Consider the following 18,045-nt stretch of genomic DNA (forward strand, 5'->3'; position numbering starts at 1 on the left):
AGTATGGTCAATTTCATTCCTGAGATGGCATCAAACCCAGGAACACCATGCCTTGTTGGTATCTGCCTTCATTGTTGGTTGTCCAGATCTATGTTGGTATCTGACTTCATTGTTGGTTGCTTACTGGATATTATCCGTGCAGGCAATATTGAGCTTGAAGCAACACTGAGCCGTAAGCCATTGGGTGTAAATAATAGTACGTCACACCTTTAAAAAGGGCTTCAACACCCCTATGCCTTGTCATGGAATCACTAAGGCACTGAGTCGATGTGGGGCTATCATTAATTAGGGTCCTCTACCCTAGCTCATCGTGAATACAGTGGGCTAGGTGCCCGGGTTAGCCAAACAGGGCTTTGTGCCTTAGCCAAATCTAGAAAATGAAGGCAAGACAACCAACATAAAGTTAGACACCAAAATAAAACTATACAAACAACAAGTCAGATACCAACATAGAGCTAGACAAGTCTGTGGCACAGGATGGATAAATAGATGATCGGCAAAGGGACAACCACTACCAACACTAGGAGGCTGGGAGATCATGCCTGGTAGCCCTATAGGCCCACTACAGCCAGTGGTAACCTTATACCTCCAGTAAGCTGCCTTGCTCCCTAACCAAATGATGGACAACCTCTAATGCAGCAGTGAGGTTGAGAGTCATGTCTGCCCCTCAGGTCCACACGGTAGTAACCCCCGTGTGGTAAACCTCCCATTTAGGCAAGCATAGCATTAACCTTGGCCCCCTAACGTCATCTGTGAATCTGTATCCTACGCCTTGATGGAGAGCCTCCATATCCTCCTATACAGTTTAACTCATTTGGACAGCCGTGTGGTTGGGTGTCATGTCAACCCCCTCGGGACATTACATTCTCATCATCTCTAGTAAGTGGCAGCCTTCATGTGGAAGGGTCAAGCTGATTCAGCTCTTGACATTCTAACATCATGCGTTAAACTGTCCTGGAGAGCAGGAAGTCACACCCAAGATCTGCTAAAATGGTGTACCCACCCAACGCTCTTTTTGTGTAAGGTGTCAGAATCAGGGAGAGCAGGAAGTCACACCCAATATATGGGATAGATCTGCTAAAATGGTGTACCCACCCAACGCTCTTTTTGTGTAAGGTGTCAGAATCAGGGAGAGCAGGAAGTCACACCCAATATATGGGATAGATCTGCTGAAATGGTGTACCCACCCAACTCTCTTTTTGTGTAAGGTGTCAGAATCAGGGAGAGTAGGAAGTCACACCCAATATATGGGATAGATCTATTAAAATGGTGTACCCACCGAATGTTCTTTTTGTGTAAGGTGTCAGAATCAGGGAGAGCAGGAAGTCACACCCAATATATGGGATAGATCTGCTAAAATGGTGTACCCACCCAATGCTCTTTTTGTGTAAAGTGTCAGGGGAGAGGATGTAAGGATACCCTGCCTAAGCTTGTTTGTCTCTAGAGGAAAGAAATAGTACAAGTAACCAAAGGTTCAAGGGTGCATTGTCAGATTTTGGTAGGAAGAAAGGACAGTTAAAAAAGATGAACACAGTGAAGTTCCTATCCACCTACCACTAGTGCTCATCAGTTCTACCACCGAACCAATCAAATCCCCTTCGGGCAAGATAGTCCCCTGCGGGAGTCTCCTACAGGAAAGTGAGTGCCTTCTCTTCTACACCACCACGATCACTACGCTACTTTCTTGGGCTAAAAGTGTGTAACTTGGATCATATTCTATCAGATTCTAGTTGTACATTAGTTGAGTTTTCTCCTTCAGGATCCCCTTCGGGCCTTATGGGCTAGTATCCTTCCTACAGGCTAGTCCCCTACGAGCAGGAGAGTCCCTCTTTCCTTGTCTTGGACTAACAACGTATGACCTGTGGATCATACTTTAGATAGTTGTAATAGAGTGTTAATTTAAAAAATGAGTGATTGATGTTCTGATTTCACATATTTTTTAAATATGCCTGTATTTATTATAAAGGATTTTAGATCAATAGTTTTTTTAAATTATAAAAGTATTTTAGATATAATGTGTGAATGAAATAGAAGTTTTTAGAGAAAAATGATAAGTGTGATTTTTAATTTAAAATAAATTAAAAAATGCAAAAGCTAAATGAAAATTTTTATATAGTGTCCATTTTTTTTAATTAAAATTTATTGATTCGAACTTTTATCGTATTAGAATTTGAATTCAAACTCGGTAACCATGATTTAAATCACTCATACTTACCATTTTAATTAGCTAACTGATTAAAAACTTTTGGGTGGTAATTATAGAAATTTTTAATATTTTCATTTTGCTTTACGACCATCCATAATCTTGAGCAATTTCATCCAGACTCTGATCACGTTCTTCGCTTTCCATGACCTCGTGGTGACTTGTTCAATTTCGCTGCATCTGTAACATCAATACCATATATATACATAACAACGCTAGACCTCTACATCAATTAAAAAATAAACAATATTGAGCATTCTAACTTTCCTCTTGCAGGCAGGCATGTACACTTAGAAGCCGTCTTTGAGTTACCATTTTTAACGCTTAGAAACAGATTCTCATCATAAACAAGCGGCATGTATAACATTTTTGTGGGATAATCTCAGCATTTTAGGAATAATACCATTCTAGGATTCTATCAACACACTCAAAATTATGAGTTTGGAAGTTTATTAATGTTTATTAGTTTTAATAGAAAATTTCAATATATTATTAAAATTTTTGATTCTGAGTTTGGAGAGAAAGTTATCACATGTTTTTTTTGATGGAGCTTTCATTTTTCTAACAATTTTAAAACAACTTTGAGTTTATGTTGATGACTGATTTTCCGAATATTTGGGAATCAGATGAATATAGACGCGATCGAGAATTTCCATCAATTACTGATTCCCCAAATATTTACGAATGAGATCAAAATAAACTCAATCAAATAATTAACTGCTCAAAATATCAACAAAACATAAGAACGCTCAACAGGATGTCTCTCGGCGGCATTTGGCACCGTCCACTGGAGTTGCCAATGCAAAACGCAAATTAAGTAAGTTATATTTCACTGCAATCCAAAGGTTCAGTTTATATCGCAAAACCCAAACCAATTAAGTTATATTGCACTACAATCCAAGGGTTGAGTGTTGCCAATGGAAAAGACAACTAAAGTTATATTGCACTGCAATGGAATTCAAATTTCGCTCAGCTATATAAAAGGTGTGTTTTCCAACTATATAATTTAACTTCCATGTTTCAATTTCGCTCACCTATAATAAAAGAATATATGTTTTCCAACTATATAATTTAACTTCCATGGTCCAAGTCTAAAAGCTCCGCTAAAACCGCTATTAATCATTTTCAGATCGATGCCAACCAACCAAAACCCCCAAGATGGGCCACAGATCGATGCAACAGCACTGAAGCCATAGAAATACAGCGAATAACTTCTTAATTGCCTACATTTTTTATTTCATGGATAGCTTTTGGGACAATCGTGCATTCAACGTTAAGTTTTTTAAGCTTGAAACATCAAAAATCCAAATCCACATGTACATATTGATGATTCTGCTGGGAAGCAAGGGCGGCTAAGGAATTTTGTTTTCGACTTCGGATTTTATTTTATTTTATTTCGGTAATCCAGAAGCATCGTTGAGATCTAAGCTTCCAAGGCAATGGAATCATAAATCTTATTTATTTTTCTGGAGCAAGGGTTAATTGCGCTCTGGAAATAACATTTCACGTTTAATATAACATTAATCGAATATAAATAATATATTATTCTACACATTTTTAACGTATTTTTTATACGTTAATCTATACACTAAAATATGTTACTTAATATTTCAATACATTAAAATATGTTAATTAATATTGTTGACATAGTGAACTATAGTTAATATCGACATCATAATTAACAATAGTCAACATGACTATCATGGCATCATAATTAACAATAGTCAACACGACTATCATGGTGAACCCTGTTTACCATAGACATCATGACCTATTTGTAGGTGACCCATAGTCAACTACAGTGAGTCATGGTGGACAGCCAGTTGACCATGGAGGCCTATAGTGGATGGTCAGGGTTAACGATAGTCAAATCACTGTTAAGCATCAAAAACAACCACTGCAATAGTAACCATAATCAAATAATGGTCAATTATAGATAAACTGTAATCAAAATGTGGTCTACCATAATCAAAACGTATTCAAACCATGTTCAGCTATAGTAAATCATTTTCAACTATGGTTGAACATAGGAAAACCAAGGTCAAATGATGGTCAAGCATAGAAAAACCATGTTCAACCATAGTCAATCATGACCAACCATAACCATACAATTGTTAACCATATCCATTCATAGTCAAAACATAGTTAATGATTTTTTCACTATTGTTAACCATAAACCCTAAACTCGAGGGTCAAATGCATTAATCAATAAGATCGGTTGAATCCATAAAACTCTACAACATGTTTTTGACCAATATTCAACTTATGCTTGTTATTACAATTCATTTCCATTGATTGTTATTGAAGAACACAAAAAATAGACACCATATTATTAAATGTTAATATGAAACCCTATATTATGGACCCTAATATTAAATCCAATATTAAAAACCCTTTATTATAAACCTTAATATTATAGTTGACTATGATTGAACTTGGTCAACCTTATGTTAAATGTAATACCCCCACTTGTTTCGATGATGTAAGTAATGTATTGTTGTTATTATTTTCTTAATCCATATACCTTCGACTTTTAGGCTCGTGAGCTACATATTTTGTTATGTCGCCTACATTCCCATTTAGTTATTCTTAGTCATTTTTTGGGATCATTGTACTCGACATTGTAAATTTGTACATATCGTGATTTTAATAAAAAGAGGCTAGTTGTTGATCCCACTCCACAAAAAGAGTGTGGGGGACACAACTCTATGGAAAAAGGCAGGTGGGATATTTTTGGTGAAAAGTGCAGATGAGGCCCACGTGGATTCTAGATATTGCAACATGGCAAGTTAGGTCCATGCATACATATAGAAGTGTAGTTTTTGTTTAAAGGGGATTATTCATTGAGTTAATCATTCAGTTGGTCACTGATTAGTCAATCAATCCTAGGTGGACTCTACGACTGGATAAGGGGCAGTTATTTAGTTAACCATACCACTAAGATGCAACATGTTTATGGCATGAACCCCTATGTTGGCTCTAGGGAGTCTAGTGCTCTAAGGGCTTGTTAGCCCTATTTATGGTTGGGTGGCCATGGAGTTCTAGTTGGGAAACTCGCTTTAGAGATAGTTGGTGAGTCCTATTGGGGATATAGCACTGGTTGTGGAGTTAATTTGGTTTTTTCGTTCATACTTGAATGTTTGGAAAGCAACAGAGCTCCTAGAGTTTTGAGATGAGACCCTCCTGGTTGAATATAAGTCATTGTGGAAGGTGAGCACCACTAATAGACTCAGGTTGTCCCACTTGGGTGTTAATCAGGAGGACATGAGCCTGTGGTTGGAGACTGGGGTTGCTCAAGTTGATAACTGAGTCAAGATGTCATTTTGGTTTACCATTGTTTCCTATGGAGTTGTCGTCCTAACTTGATGGTGACTATTGGTTGAACTTATGAACCACCAAATCTATGGTTGGGAAGAACGTGGAAATCCCACAACTAGTCGGCTTTTCATTTTAAAATTAGTTACTAAGCACTTGTGTGCAATTTTTTATTTATCTTCCATGTTTAATTATTGTTTTCTTAAATTAAAACCCTATTTTTTTTGTTCAAGCCACAGGGGCTTCACTCAGTGAATCTATGACATAGTATGTGCGTTCATGGTATACTAAACAATACCCTTAATTGGACTACATATTGGAAAATACCTCTAAAAATCACATTATTTAACCCCCTACCAATACGAACGCAATACAACTTCTAAATTTAAGAAACCCCTACTTTCACTAGATATTGTAGGTATCTGTTTTTTCATTAACATTTTTTATACCCCTTTATATTTTTTCTTTAACTTTGAGCTCTATTTTTCATACCTACCAATATAAAAACCCTTTTCCCCCTATTATATGCTCAATATATTATGTCATTTTTTCCTCAATATATACCCCCAATATGAATGAACGTGGTATGGTATTGCTCCCCAAATGAATCCCCATGATTCGAGATTAATGATTCTTAACTGCAGATTTATTTATGTTGCCTATCATACCTTTACAACTTATGTGTGAAATATATTATAGTCAGGCATATAGTGTTGCAGTCATATTAACCATATCAGATAGGTTCAGGACAAAAATTATGTTAGAACCAAGTGTGTACACTTCTAAAAAATAATTTAATTTAATTTAATTTTAGTTATGCATCATTGGATATAAGTGGTGTTGCCGAGTTGGGTCCAGGGACACTACATATTAGTATCAAAAGCCAATTTCAACACTGGGCTTCATTGGGGTTAATTTGGGGCAAATTGAGAAAAGTTATATGTTTACTGCCAATTGTTTGAAAAAAAAACACTATGTTAAGATTGATAAAACAAGTATTATCAGTGGGAAAAAAAGAACAATAAAAGTTATTTAATTTAATAGCAAGATCCATTTAAAGGAATTGATAATTTTGGCATCAAAAGAATAAAATTTATGTGCAAGGCATGGTCACTATTTAAAAAAAAAAGTTTAATTTTGTTATATATATATATATATATATATAAATAAATAATTAATGTGCATATATGCTCTAGTGAGAAGTCTAAATTTTGAATTAAAACAGGTGTGCATTCTAATATATATGTGCACGTGCGTGTGTGCCTCTGGTCGTTATATATATAGCTTATGAGCCTCATACAAATTCATACATTTGTAAAACTATTTAAGTGTTATATATTATTGAAGTATTATTATTATTTAAGTGTTATATATTATTGATGTATTATTATTATTATAATAATATCAACACACATTTTATTGAAGTGTCAAAGATGCTTGAAGGGTATGGTTTCCGAGGGGAACCCCATTGTTGCTCCCACCAAATGCGTATCGAGGTCGCCTTCTAATCCAAGGTGGTCATTAAAAACTATATATTTAAAAGACTCGTCTTAGAAAACCAAAGCTTTAATTTGAATTATGAGGTTGGAACTTATCACGTCACCGGGGAGTATAAAATAATTTGTGTGGAACGTTATATATACGGTTTGAATATATTTGTGTGAAGCTTGTTTTATGTACCAAGGGGCGGAATGCCTAATTTCACGGAGTGGTGTATTATGCATAGATTTTGTCATTATTTTTTAATATAAATTTTATGAATGAGAACTACGTGAATTACATGTCTGCCATGTAATATGTTTTATGTAAATAATGGGAATGAACGTATGAATATTTTGAACTAAGCGTTGAAATTTAATTAAATTACAAGGTGCCTAATTTATATATATGGTATTTTTTTTCTTATGCTTTATAACGTTTACAATTTATGAAACGCCCCATCGTGCACATTATCCTGATAGGGTGGTATATTTGAAAGAATGATTGATGGCGCGTTATATTATATAATTATAAAATTTTCGTGTCTAATGTTTTCGTGTATATTAACTCACATGGTTGATATACTCTATCAAACAAAGTGGAGGAAATCCGCCCTCAATTCTTTCTATTGAACTTCTCCTATGGTGTTGCAAACTTATGACACACCCGTTGATGGGCTGAGTGCATTAAGGGATGGTGTGCCAACGTGGTGGATATGGGAAAGCCCTATTTCCAATCCTATAACATTTTAAATGCGGTTTGACATGGCTGCTCGATACCTTGATATAACACATCGTCATGCCATTGTCATTGAAAAAAAAACAGAGATCAATATGCTTTGGGTATCGAGCCGCCATATCAAACCACATTTAAAATGCTATACGATTGGAAATAGGGCTTTTCATGGATATGGTGGCGCCACAGCTTAACAACCGAGCCTTAAGGCGATAGTGCCACCAGACGGTGGCATCTCGCTATTAACCTAGTCCACGAAGGAATGTCATGATGCCAACTCCTAACGAGCCATATATAGGGTATTAAATGCCCTTCAAGATGCACGGGACATAGTCCGTTAACACAGGAATTGCGTTTTTTTATTTAGTGGTGAATTTCGCAATTCCTGTGTTAATGGATTATGTCCCGTGCATCTTGAAGGGCATTTAATACCCTATATATGGCTCGTTAGACCTTGCCATGTCATGACCACGCCGTAGCTCAAGTCGCGGGTAGTCGGCACAACAACTCAATCTGGGCGTTAGCATTGTTGGATTTTTTTTTGAAATTAAATTTAGCATAACAGTGTTATTCGAAGGGGCTACGTAAATTGGTCTATGCAATCGAACCATGAGCAGTCGAGCCATGGGTGCAGATAAGGCCATGGAAGGACCATGCCTGAAATCAAAACCCGGGTCCGCGAAGGGCCGAGAGGTTGGGGTTAGAATCCTGACAAGCCAAAACTCAGACATAAAGAAAAGCAGAACCATAATTTTTTGGGTCAGAGGAGGTCCATTATTAGGTGAGCACGTTGGGACCCGAAAATGATCACTGTCGTCAGATCGAAACAATATTGGCCATTAGATCTTTTCGTGTGCCAACAGTACCATTAATGCTAATGCTAGTTGACGTCCAAAAAGTTTAGCTGTACGATCTATACAACTTTCCCGTTGATCGATTGCAAATCAAAATTCAATATAAACCTAGTCAATTGAAATATAATTCCAGGTCCAAAAAATAGTCAATGGAATGATTTTGATGAGGAGAATGAACTTGTAAACTTAGATTTTAGAATTTAGTAAGAATTGGGTAAAAATTACAAAAAAAAAGTTATTGAAAAAATTTGAGGGAAAATTGCATAATAGTATATGTTGCACAAGTTTCCGGCAGGTACTTCAGGGCGGATCCGACACGGTTAGAAGTTTTACCTGAATTTATTGGAAAGGCCGAGTTGGAAGCAACAATAATATAATATATTAAAATTTAATATATATTAAAAATAAAAATAAAATAATTTATTTATTTCCATCCAAAATTTGCTAATGAAATTCCATTTTGCAAAGAAACATGTAAAAGGTTAAACTTTGAAACACTGCAAAAAAATATCAAAATATTAATCTATCAACAATTTGCCAATCAAATTCCTTTCGAGCAAAGAAACATGCAAAACTCCCAAACTGGAAAAAAGGTTGTTATTACTCGATTATTAAGTGATTTAATGCAACGTTATATGTTAAGTCACTGGGTCAATTCCTCGCCCTTGATGTAACCTCGCTAATATTATATATATATATATATATAGAACAGATATAAGAAAAAATAATATATATATTAATAATAATTAAAAAAAATAAAACACGGGTTTAAAAGCAATGTTATTTTAAAGAGAATTTGTATAATAAAATTATAAATTTCCAAGTTAATATATATTTTATACTTATAAAATATGAAAATTGAATGAAAAAATGTTTTTTTAATAATATTTATATTTCATAATTTCAACTATTTTTTTCTTTAGTATTCTATCTTTTGTCCATTTAGCCCAGACGATAATGATGGTTTTTCCAGTGGCCAACAATCTGTCTAAATGCTTTTATATCCATCCACCATCCATGTATATGAGGAGAATGAATAGCTTTGCAATGACAAAGATCAGAATAGGCCAGACGCCTCATCTTCATTTGGATAGAATGGCATTCCATAATGGGTTGTTTCTCTTAGTTCCAGACCCATATCTAGATCTAAACGAACAATGTACCCTTCCCTTTGCACAGTTCCATGAGTTGCAGCACCAAATACACCTAAGTTTGCAATTATTCATTGCAATGAAGCTCCCAAAACGTCAAAAATTTGTTGCAATGAAGCTCCTAAAAAGCTCCAAAGTACCTGTTGAAGCTCGTGATGGTTTTGGAGCGTTTCCGACTAGCTCCCAAGCTCCCAGGAGTAGGGGAGCTTGGGGTACATGCTATCAAATCCCTGGGAGCGGTACCCGTCTAACTATGGTAATAGTAGATAGGAGTCTAGAGGATGTCCAAAGGCCATAGAGTGAGGAATAAGAAGTGACCACTGTAAATATAAGTAGGAGTAATGTTGAAACCAAATCCAATGGCCATGGAATGGACCAATCATAGGGTAGTGATTTGCAAGAAACTATCAAGAGTCTCAAATTAGAAGTGCTTAGCTACAAAGCTCACAATGAAAATCTAATGAAGGAGCAACAAAAGATTAATCATCAAATTTTGCAAAGTTTGAACAAAATTCACAGAGAAATGGGCCACAAAAATGAGTCTAGATTAGCACATGAGCATAGTGCGAGAGATAGGGAGAGAGACACTCAGAGTTTGAGGCATTCCAAGAGTGTTAACCATCAACACCACTACTCAACAAGGTGGACCATTATAATGGCTTATTCTACATCTAATTCAAGTAACAGCCCTAGTCTGTCACGAGTGAGAAATTCAAGTAGGAAATCAAAGGGGAAAATTTGCAAGGAGAACTCGTGAAAATTAAACATCCCACTTTTAATGGAGGGAATAAAAAAGGAGTGGATGATGAAATCTTGTTGTTGGAGATGAGAAAATATCTTCATCTGTATAATTACTCTTGGAACTTGGAGCCAAAGTTTCCATATATTATATGAAGGCAAAAGACAATCTCTCGTGGGAGCAACTCAAGGAGGTTAAGCACTTGGATTAAAGGAAGATTGCTTGGAGGAAATTTAAAGAATGCTTTTCAAAGGAAGTACTAATAAGAACATTACTATGAGTGGAAAATGCAAGAATTCTTCGATCTTCGACTGGGACTTATATCCACGGAAGAATATGGTCGAAACTTTGTTGTATTACTAAAGTATGTACACTTTATTAAAAATGAAAAGGTTGAAATACAAATATACATTAGTGTACTACTATTATTTAATGTTGATAAACTGAAATGTGATGAACCTAAGACCTTGGAGGAAAGTATGAGGAAAGAAGAAAAAATGTACGAGTAGAGTAAAAATAGATCTATTTTGCACAAAGATTTGGGTAGTAAAAAGAAGAATTGTGTGGAACAAATTAAGAAGGGTTGCGAACCCTTGCCATTTAAGATTGAATATTTAGGCAGGCCAACAAATAATGCAAGTTTCTAGCCAGAGAGAAGGGGGTGATACTTCAAGAAAGAATCTTCAAATTCCACTTATTAAATGTTGGGGTTGTAAATGAGACCACTGGTTTAGAGATTGTCCTCATAAGGAAAACAAGATGAGGAATATGCACAACATGCAAGCGACAACCATTGTGGATGATGTGGGCAGAGGCATGCCTATCATTTATGCAGCCTTTGATAATTGACAAGTGCAACATCAATCATATATGATAGAAGTTGAAGGTAAGCTAAACAATCAGTCAATTACTATTTCAATTGATTCTGGAGCTAGCCACAATTACATTAATGTTAATCTCGTTGAAAAATATAATATGAAGAAATTTAAATATTCCAAATCTTGGTTATTACAACTTGCTATAGGTATGAAGTGAAAGGTTACATAATTAATTAGAGAATTCCCAATTGATATGAATTGGTTGAGGACAACAACTTAATTGAACGTAATTTCATTGGGTAAATATTATTGTTGGATTGGCATGGATTGGCTTGAAAAGCACCATGAAATACTTGATTGCTACAACAAGTTTTTTTAATTTATTGATGATGAGGGACAATAGAAGTAGTTTGAAGGGCTTCCTAGGTCGATAGCCATTAGATAGATATCAACCATGCAATTGAAAATGAATTTAAAGAAAGGGTGCTAGATCCTTACAGCTCATTTTGAGGAGGAAAATATGGACGAAGACATTATATAGAAAATTATGTAGTGCTTCATGAATTTTCTAATGTATTTGCAGAAATACCCAAATTAACTCCCATGGGAGCAATTGATTTTTCTATTGACCTAGTTCCAGGAGTGGTTCTAATATCTAAAGAACCATATAGGATGAGTACTATGAAGCTTAAATAATTACATATGAAACTAGAAAAAATATTGAAAAGGGGATATATACACCTCAGTGTATCACCATGGGGTACTCCAATTCTTTTCATTAAAAATAAAGACAGTAAACTAAGTTTGTGTATTGATTTCTGACCATTAAATAAAGTTACTATAAAAAATAATACCCATTGTCAAGCGTTGATGATCTATTTAATACCCATTGTCAAGCGTTGATGATCTATTTGATTAGCTATATGGGGAACAAATATTTTCCAAAATCGATTTAAGATCTGGGTATCACCATTTGCGAATTAAAGAAGAAGATATCATTAAAATGACATTTCAAACTCGTTATGGGCATTACGATTTCGTTGTTGTACCTTTTGGATTATCCAATGCACTTAGAGTTTTTACGTGTTTAATGAATCGATTCTTCAAGGTATATTTAGATGAATTTATCATGGTTTTTCACGATGATATTTTAATATATTCTAAATTTGAAGAGCAGCATCAACAACATTTAAAATTGGTTTTGTAGGTACTCAAGGACCGTCAGTTGTATGTTGAGTTGAGAAAACGTTAATTTTACCAGAGACAGATCCATTATTTGGGTCATAATATTTTATGGGTTGGAATAAAAGTGGACCTGGAGAAAACTAAGGCTATCAGAGAGTGGCTAGCTTTGAAAAAAATTACATAAGTTAGGTATTTAATGGGCTCAGTTGGGTATTATAGGAGATTCACTAAAGATTTTTCCAGAAAATCATATTCAATTACTTCTTTGTAGAAGAAGGGTGTAAAATTTGATGGAAACTTGAGTGCAAAGTGTATTTTCAACATGAAAGTTCTATCTGATAAGAGCTCTAGTATGGAAAATTATCGATTGAAATGAAATTTTTATGGTGTGCATAGATGCATCAAAGGAAGGATTGCATGGTGTGCTCATGCAAAATGGGCAAGTAATCTGCCATGAGTATAGAAAATCAAAAGAGAAAAAGAAAAATTACGTTGCCCATGACTTAAAACTTTTATCTATTATTCTCGTATTTAAAATGTGGAGGAAATATATCATGGGATAGAGATTTGAATTGGAGTTTGATCATTATGGGTTACAACATTTATTTGATCAACCAAATTTAAATTCCTGAAAAATCAAGTCACTCGAATTGCTGGCAGAATATGATTTTGAAATTAAATATATCAAGGGAGAAGAAAATCAGGTGGTTGATGCAATCAGCTAGAGAGTGCATGTTATGTGCATTGCAACAATTAACAACTATGAAATAGATTTAATTGAAAAAATTCTACATGTTTCTAATTTAGACCAACAACATATGCAATTTAAAAATAATTTACAGCAAGATGCAACACAACAGAGATACCAACATTACAAAATGGGTCGAGAAAATATGCTTTTATTTAAAGGCAGAATTTGTGTTGGATGTACCAACATTAAAATAAATAATTTTATAGGAAATGCACAGGGTGTCATATGCTAGTCACGAAGGATACCAGAAAACTTTGACAGCAATGAAGAAGCAATTTTATTGGCTATGATTAAAGAAGGAAGCGGTTTATTATATAGCCAGCTGTATGGAATGGTAGTGGGTGAAAGTCGAGCATAAACATCCAGCTTACTTACTTTAGAATTTTTTCATTCTTGAGTGGAGGTGGGAGTTGGTATCAATTTATTTAATTACCAGTTTTCTCGTAACTATGAAAGGGCATGATTATATAATGGTGGTTTTGGACAAGTTTATAAAGTCCTCTCATTTTATTATGCTAAAATCAGTGAATAAAGTAGAAAATATTGCAGATATTTATGTGTGGAAAATTAGGAAGCTTCATGGGTTGCATAAGGCAATAATTTCATATAGAGATATAAAAATTGACATCTAATTTTTGGATCAGTTTATTTAAAGGAATCGGTACCAATTTAAACTTGAGTACAGTATATCATCCAAAGTAAGATGGACAAACAAAACAGGTAAATCAAATAATTGATGATAAGTTATGGATGTACATGATGTATTAACCAACCAAGCGAGAGGAATACCTCCGTTTGGTGGAATTTGCATATAATAATGGGTACCAGGTATCATTAAAAATTAGCCTATTTTAGGCTTTGTATGGTAGAAAATGTAATGCTCTTATGAGTTGGAGTAAATTTCCAGTAGATAGAATTATGGTAGGTCCTGAATTTATCAAAAACATGGAGGAGTAGATGGTTAAAATCAAGTAGAATTTTAAAGTTGCCCAGGATAGGAAGAAACGTTATGTAGATAGGAACAGAACAAAATAGGAATTCAAAGTTAAGGAACATGTATTTTTGAAAGTAAAGGAAAAGAAGAGCTTGCTAAAATTTGGAAGTTATTCCAAGTTGGCAGCTAGATATTGTGGCCCATTTGAGATCCTAGAGAGGATTGGGCTTGCTGCACATAGGATCACATTACCCACATATTGCATATTCATGATGTTTTCCATGTTTCTTTTGTTAAGAAATATGACCCTGGTACTAATCATGATATTGATTGGAAAATGATTTAGGTGGAACCCGAGGGAGACTTCTAGGTTTATCCAATGCAGATCTTAGATAACAAGGTCAAGGTACTCCAGAATCGAGCCATAGGCATGGGAAAGGTATAATGGTGTGCTCGGTCCTGAGGGTGGGACCTAGGAGAAAGAAAACGTCATGAGGGCCATCACCGTTTTTATTGATATATTGTATATGATGTATATTTGTATATATAGTGCACTAAGGACAATGCATAAAACAATGGGTGGGTGGGGGGCGGGGGGGGGGTTTCGCCGGGGGGAATATAATACCCCCACCTATTTTGATGATGTAAATATATCCATTTTGATTATTAGATTGTTGAGTTGGATACCTTCAACTTTCAGGTTGGTGATCCATATATTTTATTATGTGGCTTGCGTGCCCATGTAATTATTTTTGGTTGTGTTACTTTGGGTCATTGTGCTTGACATTGTAAATTTATACGTATTGTGATATTAATAAAATAATGTTAGTTGTGGATCCAAATCAACAGAAATAGTATGGGGGACACAAATCCATGGAGAAAGGAAATAGTTGGTTATTTTTGGTGAAAAGTACATTTGGGGCCCACATGGGTTCTAGAGGCTCCCTCATGGCAATTTAGGGCCATGAAAATATAAATAAGTGTAGTTTCTATTGGAAGGGGATTATTCATTCAGTTAATAATTCAGTGGGTTAGTGATTAGTCAATGAGTCCTAGGGTGGACTCTGAGACTGGATGAGGTGCAACTATTCAGTTAATTGTATTGGTAGGATTCGTCATGTTTATGATGTGAGCCCCTATGATGCAGTAAGGGAGCCTAGTTCTCCAAGGGTTTGTTAGCTCTTATTTATGTTTGGGTGGATATTTAATTGTGATTAGGGAACCTAGACCGAAGATATCCAATAATTATTCGTGGGACTCTCGCACTAGATGTGGAGTTAATTCGGTTTGGCCATTGGTACTTGGACACCCAGAAATTAGCAAAGATCATATAGATGTGAGATAAGACCACCTTAGCTGAGTGTAAGTTGCCCCGGAAGGTGGGAACCACCGAGATACTCGGGCCATGGCACTTGGGTGTCAGTTAGGGGGACATCAGCCTGTGGTTGGAGATCAAAGTTGTTTGGGTTGGTGTCTCTGTCAGGGTGATATTTTGGTTTTCAATTGTTGCCTATGGAGTTTTTGTCCCAACTCGAGGGATGACCATAGGTTGAGCCTATGAACCAGCAAGTTTGTGGTTGGGAGGAATGTGGAGAGGTTGAAACTAGCCATCTTTTCATTAGAATATTAGTTCTTAATCTCTTGTGTGCAACTATTTATTTATATACCATGTTTAATTATTGTTTTCTTAAATTCATACCCTAGTTTATGGGTTCAATCTTAATGGATCTAATCGTATTATTATTTATGTTTCCTATTATACCTTTATAATTTATGTACGAAAGATATTGGATTCGACCATGTAGTATTGCATTCATATTAATTATATCAAACCAGTTCAAGACAAAAGTTATGTCTAAACTAACTGTGTATGCTTCCACAATTTAATTTAATTTAATTTAATTTTAATTATGCAACACTGGATATAAGTGGTGTTGCCCAACTGGGGGCTAGGGACACTACATTTACCATATTTAACAACAATCGACATGATAAAATAACCAAATATAGTCAACCTTTCTAGGGTGAACATGTACAATCATAGTCAACCATGTTCAAGTGCAGTAAAAAAACTTTTAACCATATTGAAAACATAGTCACCAATGTTTAATAAGTGTCACATGGGAAACAGACATATTGAAAGAGCCCTTGAATAATCTATAAAATCAATTGAATCTATAAAACCGTAGAAGAGACTCATAATTGATATTGAAGTCACCCTTGGTCTTCCAATTCACTCTCATTGAGTAATATTGAAGAACACAAAATAGAGAAACCATATTATTAAACCTTATATATTAAACTTATTATAAACCATATTATGAACCCTAATATTAAACCCAATATTATTAACCCTAATATTATAAACCCAATATTGAACCCTAATAATATAATTGACCATTATCAAACTTGGCCAACCCTATCTTTACCATATTTAATGATAGTCGATGTGATAACATAGTGAAAGATATTCAACCTTTCTAGGGTGAACACAGACAATCAAGATTCTTCTGTAGATATCTTGATGATGGGTTGTGATACTTTTTTTGAAACATTGATATAATTTTTTTTACCATGCAAGAATCCAAAAACTCTCCATGGACAACCATAGCCAACCATGTTCAAGAATAGTGAAAAAATCATTAACCATAGTGAAAAAAGAAAAAAAATTATCCAAAGTCACATTGTGACAAACATTGTCACAATGTGACAATCAACGTAATAATCATTGTCACAATGTTGCATTATATGCAAATTATGCAACGTCGCATTGCAACATTACAAAATTACAGTTTATAATGTTGGGTTTATAATATTGGATTTATAATGTTGGTTTTAATATGAGAGTTTATAATATTGGGTTTATAATATTAGGGTTTAATATTATGTTTTATAATATGTTTTATAATATTAGGTTCAATATTAGGGTTTATAATGTTGGGTTTATAATAATGGATTTGTTATGTTGGTTTTAATATAAGATTTTATAATATTAGGGTTTAATATTATGTTTTATAATATTAGGTTCAATATTAGAGTTTATAATGTTGGGTCTAATATTAGGATTTAATATTGAGTTTATAATATTGGGTTTATAATATTGTGTTTAATATTGAGTTTTATACTAGGGTTTACAATATCGGATTTAATATTAGGATTTAATATAGGGTTTCATTGTTAATTGAAACTTATTCGGTTGAATAGTTAACTTATTCTTACTTATATTAAAACCCTATACTAAAAACTAATACCTATATTATAGTTATATATTAATTAATATTAATATACCAATAATAATAATATATTAGAATTACAATATAATAATATTAATTATTATAATTATAATTATAATATAATACTACTAAAATCTAATGATTATAATTATATATTAATAATATTAAATCTGATACCCGTAATAATTATTAATGGGGTTGATATAGACCTATTAGAATATATCAACCAAATTTACTATCTTGGTTGTGCATGTGGTTGATATAAATCTATTGGTGTATTTCAACGACATTTATTAATGTGGTTGTGCTAGTCTATGATATTGTAGTCATCTCCTAAAGTAGCATGCCATGTGCTTGGTAACACAACCTACCATTAAGTCAGTGGAACATACTGACAGGTGGAGAATGATGTGATGAAATATTATGTGTTATGGTTTCAAAATGTTATTTAAATTACTTGGTGTTGCACCTTATCATTTTCTATTTCCACTTTCCCTACCCATGACTAAAATTGCTTAACTTGAGATGGGAATTCATACTTATCTCGTCATTGGTATAAGATTCTAGATAACAATAACAATATTTGTTTGATTTTTATTAAGGAACTAAATTTATACAAAGCACCTATAACAAAATGCTAAATTAAAA

Source organism: Pinus tabuliformis, chromosome 8 (assembly GCF_031772625.1).
Source record: "Pinus tabuliformis cultivar Carrire ecotype Pingquan chromosome 8, CPIR1, whole genome shotgun sequence".
Lineage (NCBI taxonomy): Eukaryota > Viridiplantae > Streptophyta > Pinopsida > Pinales > Pinaceae > Pinus > Pinus tabuliformis.